Below are 17,187 nucleotides of genomic sequence, written 5' to 3' on the forward strand. Positions count from 1 at the left end.
CAGCCCGAAACCGTTCGGGCTGAGGGTCTTCAGCCCAAACACAGCCCATTAAGGTTCGGTTCGGGCCGGTTCGGGCTATAACGGATCGGTTCGGTCCGGTTTCAACGGTTCGGGTTGAAAATTGACACCCCTAGAAGTTAATTTGGTTGCAGAAAAGGGCTTTTTGAGAAGGTTCATGTCTATTTAGGAGGGGTATTTTGGTCTAAGAAAATACGTGCCACAAGTGTTGGAGGTTTTCCTTTTATATAGTAGCAGATTCAAAAGTCTTAGTTCTTTTAGACTAAAAGCGAAATAGACCAAATTTCATAAGGTCCAGAACCTTTCATTTATTATTTTTCATTGCAATTAAATTGGCACTGGAGCAGTTGCAAATATTTTTTGCATCAAGAAGTTCAGCTGAAAGAAAATGAGTGAAAGAAAATTGCTTCCCCCATCTATAATGTACAACTTCTGATCACTGCTAATATATTTTTTGCAATCCTTCATGAGTGTCATATACCCATAGTAAGATTAGAAGCGTCAAAATTGTTAGTTTTGTGTTTTGGGAAATGCATTTTTCGATTCTAAACACGTTTGCTTGGGACAGTTCAAAAGCAAGGCTTCCACTCTCGATAACTTTGGGAAGCCAGTCCTCACTCCTCACTACTACAGATACGCTCTAATCCATGGTGGGAACTTTTACACGTAACAGTAAAGAAAGCAAATGGAAAACTTGGCAATCCAGAGCTTAAACAGCCTCAACATATACTCGATACTACACAAAAACAGGATTTCAAGCAATTGGCTTCTCTCCAATAGCAAACACTCCTATTATGCTCCTTGATCATAATGAGGTATGAGGTAAAATGTTAACTTGCAATTCTTAATAGCCAATTTACATCATCGGTTTGAATATTCTGAAATTTGACAAAACTGACCCAAGCGCAGCGTCACTGTGGATAGTGATATAGCAACGGGCCCACCAAAGCTTTGCTCGGTTCCACGCCATTTTGGTGGGTTTGGTCTCTGTAATTCTCGTTCTTCTTGAAGAAGAGTTCAGCTCTTGAAAGCTCAGTGCCACTTCGCCGCTCTTCGGTGACCTCTCTCCTGAGAAAAATGGTGGGAATTTATAGAACTTGCACTCTATCTTCAGTTCGTAGGTTTCGAATTTTCATTCTCTTCTGCTTCTTTTTCACATCGAGAGTAGTTGTTTCGTTGCCAGAGGATTCATCGGCGATAATTTCAAGATTCCAGAAGTATCTTCAAATTAACACAGCTCACCCTAACCCTGACTACCATGCAGCTGCCGATTTCATCCTGCCGAGCACCATAAATGGGTTCATGCTCCTTTTGATGCTCACATCAATGAGGCTGGAAATATCTATGCCAAAGGATCGCAGGACATGAAGTGTGTTGGCATGCAATACCTGGAAGCCGTACGCCGATTGAAGAAACATGGGTTTCAACCGATTAGGACTGTTTACGTTCCGTTCATTCCAGACGAGGAAATAGGCGGCCATGATGGGGCTGAGAAATTAGCCGAGTCGGAAGAATTCAAGAAAATGAACGTCGGCATCGTTCTTGATGAAGGTAAGATCAGTTCGAATTTTATAGAATTAGGGTTCAATTTTTTGATTGTGAACTCTGACAGGACTGGCATCCTCGAATGAAAATTACCGCATTTTCTTTGCGGAGAGGAGCCCGTGGTGGCTTGTGATCAAGGCTACTGGTTCCCCTGGTCATGGATCAAAACTTTACGACAATAGTGGAATGGAGAACCTCATGAAGAGCATTGAGAGTGTGATGAGATTCAGGGCTGCCCAATTTGACATGGTGAAGGCGGGTTTGCAGGAAGCAGGTGAGGTCATATCAGTGAATATGGTCTCCCTGAAGACTGGAATCTCCAACGGTATGCTAATGAATTAGCTATTTTTTTTGGATGAATTACCCAAAGAGGAGAGAAGGGACAAACTAATTCTCTGGTAACAACAATATTTCTGTCCTGAATTAGCTATTAGTTTGTCTTGGTGCAATAGTTCACTGACAATTATGAAAGATTGTTAGGATAACAGATTTTGAAAAAGACTCATTAGATCAGTATTTGTCAATCAAGGTCTAATCCTAAATGGTTTCATAAGAACCACCAGGCTTCTGCTGCCATCTCATAGGTGGCTCTCACTCTGATCATAGCTTCATTGCCCTATAAATCCCATAACAAGTTTTTGCCTATTACTAAAGCTGAAGTGATTTGAGATATCATCTAATAGATATTGGCATTCTTGGTAGTGCATAGAATTCAAATTGGACTTACCTGCATGAGAATTTTAATTGAATTGGAACACTTGATATCCTATTTAATCTGACAAACTTCGTGTACAATTCCTCAATCTTAGTCAATAACTGGTTGCTCTGATTTCTAAGAAATTGTTCTACCAAATAATCTGTTTCTTCTTTTCATATTTCGTATTTGAATTTATTGGAGAAGCTGAAATTCTGTCTGGAATACTTTTCTATATATTTCTCCTGCATTGAGATTTCTCTTCCGAAATCCATGTTCTCGATAAAAACGTTACAACTTAGAGAGTTCATTCCAATATTGTGTACATAATCCTATATCGAAATATGAATGTGAAAACCTAAAATGTTTCCATAAAAGAGCTTAAGTTAGAATCTGTAAAGGGATTTCTAAATGCTCTGCATTTTAGTTCTATATATAGTTACAATAATATGGTACTTATCAATTATTTAAAAAGATTTTAAAAAAAAAAAAAATTCCCTGCCCCGATGTTTTCCTTTCTTTCCACTATAGTGTTGATACATTTTTTCATTGAATTCTATCAATCTTTTGGTGAGATTTGGTTGGTTCTTAGCATAAGTTTTGCTGTCTCCGTAGTTAGCTCAAGTGGCATTTTTCAGGTCTTGGTGTGTGTGGAATAAGGTGGGAGGCTTGGGGATTTGTTGATGCAGTCGACATGATAGGATTAGCTTTGAACTTTTTCATGGAATATGAGTTTATTTTTCTGATACGTAGATTTCAATTTGCAAGTGAGGTTTGATTCAGGATGAACTCTTAGTATTCTGTATTACCACAGGGTTTCTGGGTCAGACTGCTACAAAGAAGGATGCAACATTCTAACTGGAGGTGGATCAAGGGATTTCAAAAATAAAGTAGAAAAGAGCTGTTAAACATAGGGAGTTAAAATAATTCATTATGTTCCTTTCATAACAGTTGGGCTGGTGGAGGTTTTGCCGTAAAATGTAAAAAGTGCATTTTCTAATTGTACCAAGCTCGGGGAAGTAATGGGTTTTCTTTCAATCCAGTTGGGGAGTGGAAAGTGGAGTAGCAGGGCCGAACAACCTAATTGTTGCTCCCTTTTAAGATAGGCTAAAATGCTAAATAATGACCATGGGTAACACCCACAGTGCATGTTCAAGGAGGGGTATCTCTCCCTTCCCTTTTCCTTTCTTCTTTGTTAATTCAAAATTTTTTTGCCTTTCAAGAAAATTTGGATTGTGTGTTAGTTCCCAAAATAGAATCTGGACAGATCTGGATCTGATTGTAAATCAATTTGTTTATGGTTATTCCCTAAAATTCAATTTAAGAAGAAGACAAATTATTTGTGTTGTACCTTACAGCTTCTCAGAAACAATATTTTGATTGTACTCTAACCACAGCTATCTGTCAACTTTAATTATTACTGATCAAACTCAGGAGATGATTTAGGAAGTTATCCTTTTTCAAGCTTATATTTAGTAGGTGAAAACCATGCAATGAACAAAACAGGAAGCATTGAAACAAGGGAAGACATTAGTATACAAGCAGTGTTGGTAATACTTCAAAAATAGTTCAATTCAATTAATTGATGGGGGAAAGATTCCTTACCTGAATTCGCTTTCCCTTACTTGAAGTATTCGCAGCGGAAGTCTAGATCCACGTTCTCGTTCCACCACCAAAGCTTTACCGGGGAGATTCCACAATCACTGAGAAAGGGAATAATATCCACAACCCAAATGCCGTGGATTAATGGAATGAAGATAAAAAACTAGGAAAGGTAAAATTTCCAAGCTTGCGATTCTAAGAGAGAGGGAGAGAGAGATGGAGCCGCCGTTTCTCAGAGATAAATCTCGTGCGAATGAATCACACACACTTACTCACTAATGCGGTGGTTACCAAAATATATAACCCTATTTTGTAACCGCCCTAATAGTTAGTTTCCAATATTGCCCTTGGGCATTTAATTTATTAATCATATTAATAAATTCCAACAGCTCCCACTTGCACAAGGGCAAGTGTTAATCTTTCAATGTGTCTTAGACACACTTGTATATCCCAGATATACACATTCAATCTCTCTGCTATGTATCCCAGATACATAGAACTCTTGTGTCCCAGACACACATGTATATCTAATGTATATCCTAGATATACATATTCAATCTCTCTGTTATGTATCCCAAATACATAGACCTCTTGTGTCCTAGACACACATGTATATCCCAGATATACATATATATTGATCTCTTCACTATGTATCCCAGATACATAGACCACCTGTGTCCCAGACACTAATATCCACAAGTCATACTAGCAAAATGGGTTGTGCGACCGGTGATATACCTGCACGCGTGAGCCCCAAACTAGAAACCTTCCCAGAAGGCCAGAATGGCACATCACTCATAGAAACAAATCAAATAAGCATTAGTATAACACAGTGTCCTAGGTTTATTCAAACTCACCAGACTAAAGGTATCTCGATCCCTTTGAGAGATCACCTTCTTGTCCTTAAAATGTTCACTACTGTAACACATACAGTTGGCGCCAGCAAACACTTTTAGGGTGCAGTTGAATCAAACCTTTCCTTTCACCCCAGACCATCACTACACTTAGGATTGACTCCTTTCCCGGTAGTGCCCCTTTAGGTCGAATCAATCATGACCATAGGTAACACCCCAAAGTAGCCACATCAATCCTTCGTTTCATGATGTCGTCGAAAGTCACTAAGAACACTAATGGACCATAAGGTCCAGGACTCACACAATGAGAGGAGCAGGGATCCATCCTCTCATTTCCAATGATCGCTAAGCACACATAGTATGATATACGTGCTATGGTGGAGCATTCTATATACAATAGAACGTATGTCCATCTCAACACCATACAAGTCTTAGTCTAGTCACAACCTCTTGCGCCTAACCCGAGTTTCTTTATTGTCGCCACCCTAGCGCCACATAAAGTACTCGCACTTGGCTCTTATAGGCAACATGAATAGTGGGAACATTCATGTCGATTCTCTTCACAATAGAGAAACTCATCTTGATTCCAAATCAAGGCGACATCATGATTATGAATTGACCTACACAAAGTCATTCACAATCTGTCTCATCTCTGCTCGCCTCCAAGGCGCCAGAGGCGAATGCTCGTGTGAGTGAGCCATTCTCTTGCCTATTGACATATCCTATTTTATGCTAGCAAAACACAATCACACAGAAAGTGAATAAAAAAAATGCTGGAATGAACTCATATTACTCATTAATAAGAAAGTCTTAGTACAAAAATAAGTCACAATCTATGCAAGCCCAAGGATTTTACATGAGAAATAAAAACATCCTTGGCTATAGGTTTGGTAAGAGGGTCAGCTACCATCTGACTAGTAGATATGTGCTTAAGTACAACTTTCTTCCTTGATGTAATGTCTCTTACAAAGTGATATCTCAACTATATATGTTTGGTCTTCCCATGATACTTGGGGTCCTTGACATAGCTAAGAGCTGCCGTACTATCACAGTAGAAAAGGGCAGTCTCTTTGGATGTCATCACAATCCCAGTATGTCGAAGGAATCTCCTCAACCAAACAGCCTCTTGAACCGCAGCTGAGCATGCCACATACTCTGCTTCTATGGTCGAGAGGGATATACAAGCCTGCTTCTTGCTACACCACGAAATGGCCCCGCCATTCAGCAAGAAAGCATATCCAGAGGTTGATTTGCGCTCATCGATGTCTCCAGCCCAGTCGGATCAGTATAGCCAACTAAGCGCAAATCCAATCCTTGGTAACACACCATGTAGTTACTCGTTCCTCTGAGATATCTCAATATCCTCCTGACTGCTTTCCAGTGCTCTATGCCTGGGTTTGATTGGTACCGACTAACCAAACCCACTGCATAAAAAATATCCGGCCTAGTACACATCATAGCGTACATAAGGCTACCTACTGCACTGGAATTTGGAACTCTTTCCATCTTGGTTTTCTCCTCTGGAGTCTTAGGACCCATATCAAGGCTCAAATGCAAACCCTTCTCCACTGGAGTATCATATGGTTTGCAGTTGTGCATCTGGTATCTCGTCAAGACATTGTCAATATAGGTCTCTTGAGATAAACCCAGTAATCTCTTTTGCCTATTTCTGACAATCTTGACACCAAGCACATAGCTTGCTTCACCCATGTCCTTCATATCAAATACGGAGGACAACCATTTCTTAATGGTTTCCAATAGCTCCTTGCTATTGCTAGCCATAAGTATGTCATCTACGTACAGTGTCAGAATGACATAATTATTATCAGATCTCTTGGTGTAAACACAGTGGTCTTCCTCAAGCATGGAAAAACCATTTTCCATCATAGCTTGGTGGAAGCGCACATTCCACTGTCTAGATGCTTGCTTTAAGCCATATATGGACTTCTTAAACTTGCACACTTTGCGCTCAAGTCCATTTGCTTCAAAGCCTTGAGGTTGATCCATATAGATCTCTTCCTCAAGTTCTCCATTGAGAAAAGCAGTTTTTACATCCATCTGATAAAGCTCCAAGTCCAATTGAGCAACAATGGCTAGTATGAGGCGAATTGAGGCAAACCTAACCACAGGGGAAAAAGTTTCCTCATAATCAACGCCCTCTCGTTGGGTGTAGCTCTTAGCCACTAAACGAGCCTTGAATCTCTCAATAGATCCATCTGCCTTTCTTTTTGATCTTGAGAACCCACTTGTTCTCAATTGCCTTTCGGCCTGGCGGCAAGTCAACCAAGTCCCAGACATGATTAACTTTCATCGACTCCAACTCTTCCTTTATTGCTTTCAACCATTCATTTGAGCTTGACCCCGCAAGAGCTTCATGCACACTCTTTGGTTCATGCTCATCGACTGAAGTCATCTCACAGTCGATCTCTTCAGGAGTTACCATGTAAGCTTCATCCTCTATGTCGAAACGTCGACGAGGAACTAGCCCGCGCCCACTACGGCCCAAGTGCATGTCAGATCTCTCACCGTCTAAGGTAGCTATCACATCTGCACTCCCACTCCCACTAGGATCTTCTGAATGAACCCCAGGTTCATTTTCCAGAATCTGAATCCCTGGAGTGACAAGACCACTATCTTGTATCTCAAAGAATTCCGATGATTCTTTGTTAACTCCTGAAAGAGATGGAAAATCATTCTCCAAGAATGTTGCATCCCTAGACTCAAGTTCCGTTCTCCTCTCATTCTCATCTAGTCCAATGAAGACATGGCCCTTTGAGGGTTCAGAATATCTCACAAAGATACACTTTCTTCCTCCGGGTCCAAGCTTTCTATATTGGTGAGAAGTAGAGTGAACATATGCTACGCATCCCCATGCGCGCAAGTAACTCAAATCTGGCTTCCTTCCGGTCCACAAATCATATGGTGTGGAAGGAACCGATTTGGTTGGAACTCTGTTGAGGATATAGGCCGCAGTCAGCAAAGCATCTCCCCAATAAGAGATGGGTAGATTTGTCTGTGCCATCATGGATCTCACCATGTCTAGCAATGTTCTATTCCTCCTCTTAGCAACCCCATTTTGCTGTGGAGTCCCTGGAATAGTAAGTTGTCTAGATATCCCCTTTTCATCACATAACCCTTTGAACATATCGGAGAGATACTCTCTACCTCTATCTGTTCTAAGAGTTTTAATCTTTTTATCTAACTGATTCTCAACTAAGCTCATGAATTTCTTAAAACATTCCAGAGCTTCTAACTTATGAGAAATTAAATAAATGTGACCATACCGTGTATAGTCATCTATGAATGTGATGAAATAAGCCTGTCCTTTTCTAGTATGCACATTCATGGGTCCACACACATCTGAATGGATAAGTTCTAAAGGAAGAGAGGCTCTCAAAGCCTTTTTAAATGGTTTTCTAGTTGCTTTTCCTGCTAGACATGACTCACAGGTTGGCAAATCAAATAGTGAACCTTGGCCTAAGAGACCTTCTCTTGCCAACCTATTCATCCTATCTAAGCCAATATGTCTTAGTCTAGCATGCCACAAATTAGAATCAATACACACAGTATTTTGGCAAACAAAAGCACTACTAGAATTAAATGAATAATCAATTGTATCCAATACAATGAAACCATTATCAAGAAAGCCATAACCATAAAGTGTATCACCCAGATACAAAACCAAAGAATTGTTTTCAAATACAACTCTAAAACCATGTCTTAAAAGATAAATAACAGAAACAAGATTTTGCCGAATGTCCGGAGCATACAAAGCACATCATGGAGTAACAGCTGTCTGGCCACCTCGCAAAACTAATTTGCATGTGCCTATGCAATGAACCTCCACGCTTGAGCTGTTCCCCATCGTTATTCTTTTGCTTCCTCTTGGAATACGACGATATTCCACGAAGCTCGAGCGTTCCCTTGTTATGTGTTCTGTCGCACCTGAATCAACAATCCACAAAGGATTTAGTTCAGCAAGCATAGTAGAACTTGTTACATAACAAGATGAGGTATAACACACAAGACATACCTCTTGCTCGGTGCAATCACGAGCATAATGACCGAGGCTTTCGGCACTTGAAGCAAATCAAAGCTGATTTCTTCTTGCCAAGCACTAGTCCCCCTTGAACGCTTGGGGCCACTCTTGTTTTTGTTCCCACCCTGGTTACTTTGCTTGGACCGCTGAGGTTGAGCTTTCTCTCTCTTGCGCTTGAAGCTTGCACCCTTACTAGTGCTAGCTTTAGTAGCAAATACATCAGTTTGAGGGGCATCGGCCAACATCCGATCCTCATCAAGCTAAAGGTGCTTGGCAGCTTGATCGAAAGTCTTGACCTCATCAGCATGAGTCAAGAAGATCTTCATATGCTCCCAAGTCTTTGGCAATGACTTGATGACTGCGGAGACTTGTTCCTCATCGCCTTCTTCGGCGCCCACATGCGCTCAACTCACTAATCATGTTAGACATGATGGTTATATGCTGCCTCATGGTGTGACCCTGGCGCATCTTATAACCGTCAAAGGTGAGTCCGAGCTGGCGGCCTCTTGTGGTGGAAGTCCCTCCATACTAGAACTTCACAGCCTCCCACAAAGACTTTGCAGTCCTATGCTTCTCATAACGAAGCATCAGGTCATCCCTCATGGAGCTCAGGATTGTAATCCTGGCTACTCGGTCTTTCCTCTTCCAAGCATTGTATGTATCAAGGTCCCTGCGATGCTGTGCAGTGGTACCTTCCTCAGGTGGGTTCCTGGTCTGGTTTATGGTTTCCAGCATGTTCTATTCTTCTAGGAGATACTGCACCTTTCGGTGCCAAAGGTCATAATACCTCTCATTCGGTTTATCTCCTTTCGCGAAGTTAGCAACAATGCTCTTGGTAGCAGGCATTTATTCTAGAAACATTACATACTAGGATGAGTTCAACTATTCTAGCATAAAACACAACTCATGCAACAACAAATCACACTAGCATAGTCAACCTATGGGAAAAGCACTTAAACCAAAAGAAATGCTAAAAAACATTCAATCAAATTCTCATGCAAACCCACATAGACTTATACACTAGTTTCATTCTGTGCAAGAAACATGATTGATAGACCCATATATAAAAAATAGTTTTATTAAAATAAAACATGCAATCATGTTAAAGCTATGAGGTGGTTCACACAGAACACTTCTACCTCATTAGCTCCCACTAGGCCCCATTAGGCCCTCAATGCCCAAACATCACACAAATTGTCGGGCCATTGGTGTCCAGTAAGTTAGAAACACATTCTGAACTGGATAGACCAATATCCAAAAAATCCATCTCCCACGGACGCCGTCCGCCTGACCGAATCGCCGCCTGCCCGACGGATGACCCGCCGCACGGAATTCCGTCGGCATCGGGGTCACTATGAGTAGTCTGATAATAGACGGACGACCGTCTGGTCCACAGTGACCAAAAAACGGCGATTTTTCAATTTTTCTTGAACCAAAATTTTTTTAAAAAAAAAAAAAAAACAGAAAACACGTTTTTTCACCCAAAAAATCATCAAAAAAAATACATGAAAAAATCCAGCATTAATTATTAAACAAAAATAATTATCATCATGGATTATCAATTCATGCAAATCTTCATTAGGGAAATTCACAAGGATCCTCCCACTCGGATCCGAATCAAAATTAAGGGTTTCCAAAAACCCTATCAATTCTCCCATGGGTTTCGTATTAAACCCTTGATCCTCCCATTGGATCCATACAATTAAAATAAACAATGGGGAGGAACAAAGAACCATGGGAACCAATGGCTCTGATGCCAATGTTGGTAATACTTCAAAAATAGTTCAATTCAATTAATTGATGGGGGAAAGATTCCTTACCTGGATTCGCTTTCCCTTACTTGAAGTATTTGCAGCGGAAGTCTAGATCCACCTTCTCGTTCCACCACCAAAGCTTTACCGGGGAGATTCCACAATCACTGGGAAAGGGAATAATATCCACAACCCAAATGCCGTGGATTAATGGAATGAAGATAAAAAACTAGGAAAGGAAAATTTTCCAAGCCTGCGATTCTAAGAGAGAGGGAGAGAGAGATGGAGCCGTCGTTTCTCAGAGATAAATCTCATGCGAATGAATCACACACACTTACTCACTAATGCGGTGGTTACCAAAATATATAACCCTATTTTGTAACCGCCCTAATAGTGAGTTTCCAATATTGCCTTTGGGAATTTAATTTATTAATCATATTAATAAATTCCAACAAGCAGTTTAAGGATGAGCAAAAAGAAGGGGTAATTTCACTGAGGATGAAACCTCAACTTACAGGTGTATATTGAATTGAACAATGAGTAATCATGCCCGGGAGGAGTCATACACAATTACAAATTTTCTTTTTACCCAGGGCATGCAAAAGTGCCATTTCTAAAAGGAATTGTGGAATTTGTTTCAGTTGGAGACTATTTTCTCTTGGCCCAACATGTAACCCCTGCCACTTCCATTGGATAGCAGTGTAGCCTTTTTTTTTATCAAGGGCTTGGCATTCCCCATGGCCCCAAAGTTCAGAAAAAGCACTCCATAAAACCATCAACAGATTATTAAGCAACCCCCACCCTACAAGCTTTTTCTTTTTGATTTTAGTATACCTCTCTGATATGACTGCTGTAATCCTTCTATCAGGGGTTTGTTATGAATCTGTAGCCATCTGAAGCTGAAGCAGGTTTTGACATTCGAATCCCACCTACTGCTGATGAGAAAATGTTTGAGAAACGGATTGAAGAGGAGTGGGCGCCTTCTTCACGCAACATGACATTTGAGGTATGGAAGGACTTGGAAGATTTTCTAAAAATTTGGGAACATAGCTAGAAATGTGAGAAGGAAGCATCTAATTCAGGGAGAGGGATGGGTATTGATAGTGGTATTCTGTAAGCTAGCCTAGCCCCCTATAAATCTATTATCTCCTTCCTCCCTTGCTTTTCTAAAATGACCCCCTTAACCCTCAAAGGGGGGAGAGATCGACATAAGGTGCTAGCAGCTTACCCAGCCTTTCTGTTTAATGTATTAATTCCATTACCATTGAACTGGGACAGGAGAAGTCGCCACTATTTTATGTTCACATAATCAGTTGAAAGGAAGAGAGTAAAGAAAATGACTATAGCCATCACTGTACTAGCTGTACTTGTTGTTAGAAAACAAGCATTGAATAATCAAAACAGCAGTTGAACTTGAACAAAGAAACGAGAGAAAAAGAAGAAGAGAAGAGAGATGAAGAACTCCGTAGAAAAGGCCTGTGATTCTTGCTTAAGAGTCTAGAATCACAAAGCCCTTTTACTTATAGCTTCTAATGAATCTAATACAACTTGAGAGACAAGTAATTGTCCTCTAGAAAAAGGAAACAATAAATTACAACTTTAGTAACTTCCTAGCTCCTAAAATAGAAAATTCTGAAAATAGAAACTACCACCAAATTAGAAACTATGCTTTCTAAAAACTCCCAAAACTTATGTAGCAAGACTTCTACATTAGAAATAGAAACTATGCAGTTTTTACTGTTCACGTGAATAGTAACACAGTTTTTACTGTTCACGTGAACAGTAACATGAACAGTAAAATAGTACAGACTTGCATATACTTCAATACTCCCCCTCAAGCTGGAGTGTACACAAAGAAAACTTCAGCTTGCACAATAAGAATAAACTTGAAAGGTAGCATCAATCTTGAATCGTGTAGCAATGACAGATGTCAATAAACACTTAGAAAACTTCACCCAGGAGATAACCAACACCAACTTAAAAAAAACTTAAATTCTTCATGTCAATAGAACCATCCAATAATAAAAACAATCGACGATGTTGAAGATGAACAAAGTCCATAAGTATAACAGGATCAAAGATACTATCCATATAATGCCGGTAGTAGGAGAAATATTCACACTAAATCTTTAAACTTGCAACTCCAATGTCCATAAGTATAGGAGGATCAAAGACACCATCCACATAATGCCGGTAGTAGGGAGAAATATCCATACTAAATCTTCAAAATTACAACTCCAATGTCCTTATAAATGCTTCACAAGAAGGCAAGTAATAGGCAAAGTATAGGTAGGTAGAAGGCAATATTGATTACTGTGGACCAAGTAGGTAGGTAAAAGACAGTATAGGTTACTGTGGACCAAGTAGGTAAGGTTGTATGGGTTACTATGGACCAAATAGATAAGGTAAAAGACAGTATGGGTTACTACGGACCAAGTAGGTAAGGTAAAAGACAGTATGGGTTACTGCGAACCAAGTAGGTAAGGTAGTATGGGTTACTACGGACCAAGTAGTTTGGAGGACAATATAGGTAAAGACATGTAATGATATCGTTGTAGAATGCCATAAGTTGATGACAAAGATCTTCACAAATAATATCCATCAGCACATCTTGAGTAGATATAGAATAAGGTATCATTCTCCCCTTCACATGTAGCATTACACGTGGACAATTAATGATGACCAGTTACAAGCATCTTAAAGTATGAACACAAAGGAAACCCAAGAAGGAAAAGTAGCAGCCACAGAGCAGTGTATTATTCACTAATAAAGTTGATCAAGTAGCAGAAAATCGTCTCACAGGATAAAGTCTTGTGCACCAAGGGGGGGAAAAATCTGAACCACCGCTAACCCTTAGGCGGGAGCAAATTAGACCAGGAAAAAAAAATATATTGAACCAGCTTGGAATCTAAAAATTGCAGTAGTCGTTGCAGCAATCCACTCGGAAGTAGTGCATAACAGTTGCTGCAATAGCAGATAATATCAGATCTCGGACCATAGCAGCAAACTTCTGCTAGATTTGAAACTCTAACAGATCTCGATATGAAGGAAAAATAGTCCTCAAGGTCTTTGTAGAAGTATTAGATAAAAAGAAGGCTAAACTTGATTCTGAAATAAACAACGGAAGAAGTAGTAAAGCAAGAAGATAGTAGCAGAATTTTTTAGAAGAGAGAAATTCAATGAAACAGGGGTACTAGTATATGACTTACAACTAAACTTATAGCACAAACAATGGAAGACAATACTTAGGTCTTGCAATCCGAATTATAGGCATATCTTTGCAAGAATCAAGAGGAATCCCAAGACATCAGTATAGTGCAGATTGAACTTCAAGTTTGCACAAAAAAATAGGGTAGTAGCAGCCTCAGTTGAATCAAATAGGTAGACATATCCCCAGAAACCTTAGGGCCTTTTTGTAGTATTAATACATAGATACTTGGTGCTTCAAAAGTTAAAGAAGATGGGCAGCCATGCACAATTACTGCAACGAAGGTTGGGGCTGCCCTAGATAAGAAAAAGGAAAAAAAAGAAGAAAAAAAAATTGGGCAGCCAAGAGAGAGAAAACGGTCCCTAAGTTGATTAAACTTGCTCTGATGCCATGTTAGAAAACAAGCATTAAATAATCAAAACAGCAGCCGAACTTGAACAAAGAAAAGAGAGAAAAAGAAGAAGAGAAGAGAGATGAAGAACCCGTAGAAGAGGCCTGTGATTCTTGCTTAAGAATCTAGAATCACAGAGCCCTTTTATTTATAGCTTCTAATGAATCTAATACAACTTGAGAGACAAATAATTGTTCTTTAGAAAAAGGAAACAAAAAATTACAACTTTAGTAACTTCCTAGCTCCTAAAATAAAAATTCTGAAAATAGAAACTACCACCAAAATAGAAACTATGCTTTCTAAAAACTCCCAAAACTTATGTAGCAAGACTTCTACATTAGAAATAGAAATTATGCAGTTTTTACTGTTCACGTGAATAGTAACATAGTTTTTACTGTTCATTTGAACAGTAACATGAATAGTAAAATAGTCCAGACTTGCATATACTTCAACACTTGTCTTTTCCTCAGATTGACTACTTTAATCGAGTACTACCATATTTCTGGACTCCCATGTAATATATCTGTCTCCTCCACCAAAATAAGGGAGCAAAGGTGCTTTATCATATTGGGAAGTCATGGGAGTGCTGGCATATTCCATCTCTGAGACCAAATTCCTTTTCCCTATCTTTATTCTTATCCTTTGTCTATGTGTGCTTGAATGTTTTGTCATACTTATCAAATATATTTGTGAAGGCAGAAGCATCAAAACTTTTAGGTTTGCTTTTTTTGGGATTTTAATTTTCCAATTCTAAATTTCTAACAAGTTATGCTTGGGACAGTTTAAAGGCAAGGTTTCCACTCTAGATAAGTTTGGAAAGCCAGTCTTCACTGCTACAGATGACTCCAATCCATGGTGGGCACTTTTAGAAGGGGCAGTAAAGAAAGCTAATGGCAAACTTAGCAAACCGAAGTTTTTCCCCGCCTCAACAGATTCTCGATACTTGGGAACGAGGATTGCCTGCAATTGGTTTCTCTCCCATGGCAAACACTCCTATTCTTCTCCACGACCATAATGAGGTGAAATGTTTCTACAAAATTTTCCTCCATGTAAAGTCACTTTTTTGGCTTTTCAATGTACCCATGTATTTTCCCATCTATGCTTCTCTTTTTTTCTTTCTTTTTTCTTCATCTCTTTCTTCTTCTTCTTCTTTTTTTTCTTTTCCATTTTTTTTTTTCAAATTCACATTCTATTTGCAAATTTCTGTAGATATAACTACAGAGGAAATTCTATTGAACATAGAAATGGTCTACTGCGGAGGAAATCCCTCTTTTTTTGACATGGGTTTTGTTTGTATTTATTTATGTTGCTTGTTTCTATTTTAGAACTTTCTGCCAACCTAATAGTTTCCTTTTCTTTAGTTTCTTGCTTCTAATCTAGGTCTCAGCCTAATAACTAACGTGCTATTTTTGGGTTCAATACTTGAGCTTATATATTATAACCTGCCCATAAAGGCAACCCGCTCTTATCACCTCGCCCATGTGATCTATCGTCCCCCTTACTAGACTCCCGGTGCTGATATTCCCTTGACTGCTGCAGCGCTTTGAGACTTCAACTTACTTTTCCAATCAACTAGTGCTGGAAGGTGATCAAACCCAGGATTGCTGCTGATCACCTCCGGAGAAGAATTGAGACCCCCCTACGCAGATCGATCGAGTTTCGCCTGCGCTTTGCCAATAACTCCTAGTGATAATCCTTTCTCTGAAACTCTAGCCTTATCTCAGAAGGGTTTTGGAGGATTGAACCAGACTAAAAAGAGGCCTGCATGATCCCAGATGTAGGCCTTCCTGTTGGCTGAATGGTTCTATTGCATTGACCTTCTAATTTTGAGGCCAACATCCTTTTCTTTTTCCCATCTTATACCTCCACTTCTGCATATTGAAACTTCACCAAATTTGGAGCCCAAAACCAATTTGACACTGAACTGCCGGTTGCATGACCTAGAATTTGCTTCCTTCTAATTTGGTGTTAGCCATCTTATTTTTACGAGCTTCTATTATTGATGATCTGCTGCTACATCTATCAATCCTACTGTGTGGTGGTTATTAGCTGAGCCTCCTCCACTTTACAAATGCATCTTAGATAATGGTGACTCAGGAATCAGCCTACCTCCATGCCAGGAGGCCATTAGGCTGGAATATTCTCTAGCTAGATCGGATGTGGAATTGGACTGGGTTAGATATAACCTTAAAGATCTTTTCCTTGAGCATGTTTCAGTGCTAGTCTTAAAGTCGAAGTGCAATCTTCTTTCACTTGCATGTTTACATTGCAGCCTTTATTTACATTTTCTTATACACTTTTGGATTCCTTAACTGATACAATTATCTTTCCTGTTGCTATTTATCTGCTTTCTTGCCGGGTTACTGATCTTTTCATTTTCGTTTATTATATTTATTTGTTTCACCCAGTAAACTATTTTTTGGTATCCAATTAATATTGTTCTTAACTACTTTATATGATTTTGCAGTTTCTAAATCAAGTGGAATACTTGAAAGGAATTGAAATATATGAGTCAATCATCAAAGCATACACATCCTACACTGAGAACACAAGGAATGCTGCTTCCAGAGACGAGTTGTGAAAATAGTAAACATGGCCACTATCCTATAGCAATCACAGATGCTTCAGCTTCATTGTGGTGTGTAGGGAAGAGGGATTTTCCTCACTTGGTAATCACAACACAGAGAGATGCAAAAATGGAGGTCACAATCTCCGATGCCCAGTGTACTTGATTAAATGTAACGTGTATTCCCGTTGCTGAACATTGTTCTAATCCAGATTTTATCATCACCTGAGGGTCAATTCTGATGGCCAATGAGGCAATGTGTTGACTTATTTCTTGATGAATGATGACACACGTGAGGTGAATCAGGGTAAAATCTGCGTCTCCTTCTTCCTTGTTTTCTATTCGATTGTGTGTGATTGATCGCTCTAATATTAACAGTTTTGCATTCGATTCGCAGGTTCCTAACAGATAAAAAGAGTTACAGCTTTATTAGTTGGTCACTGTCTTATCCGTTCAAAATAACTAGACAATGAGCCCAGTCATCTTTTGTTCAAAATAAGATAAAAGTAATTTTCATCT

At 39.4% G+C, this 17,187-nt stretch overlaps 1 pseudogene; it reads left to right on the forward strand.

Annotated features, from left to right (window-relative positions):
- The first annotated feature begins 992 nt into the window (after window positions 1-992).
- Window positions 993-16,695, forward strand: LOC149015039 (uncharacterized; annotated as a pseudogene).
- Window positions 16,696-17,187: the final 492 nt, after the last annotated feature.

The sequence above is a fragment of the Hakea prostrata genome, chromosome 5 (genome assembly GCF_041222555.1).
Source record: "Hakea prostrata isolate BN-2017 chromosome 5, UWA_Hpros_2, whole genome shotgun sequence".
Lineage (NCBI taxonomy): Eukaryota > Viridiplantae > Streptophyta > Magnoliopsida > Proteales > Proteaceae > Hakea > Hakea prostrata.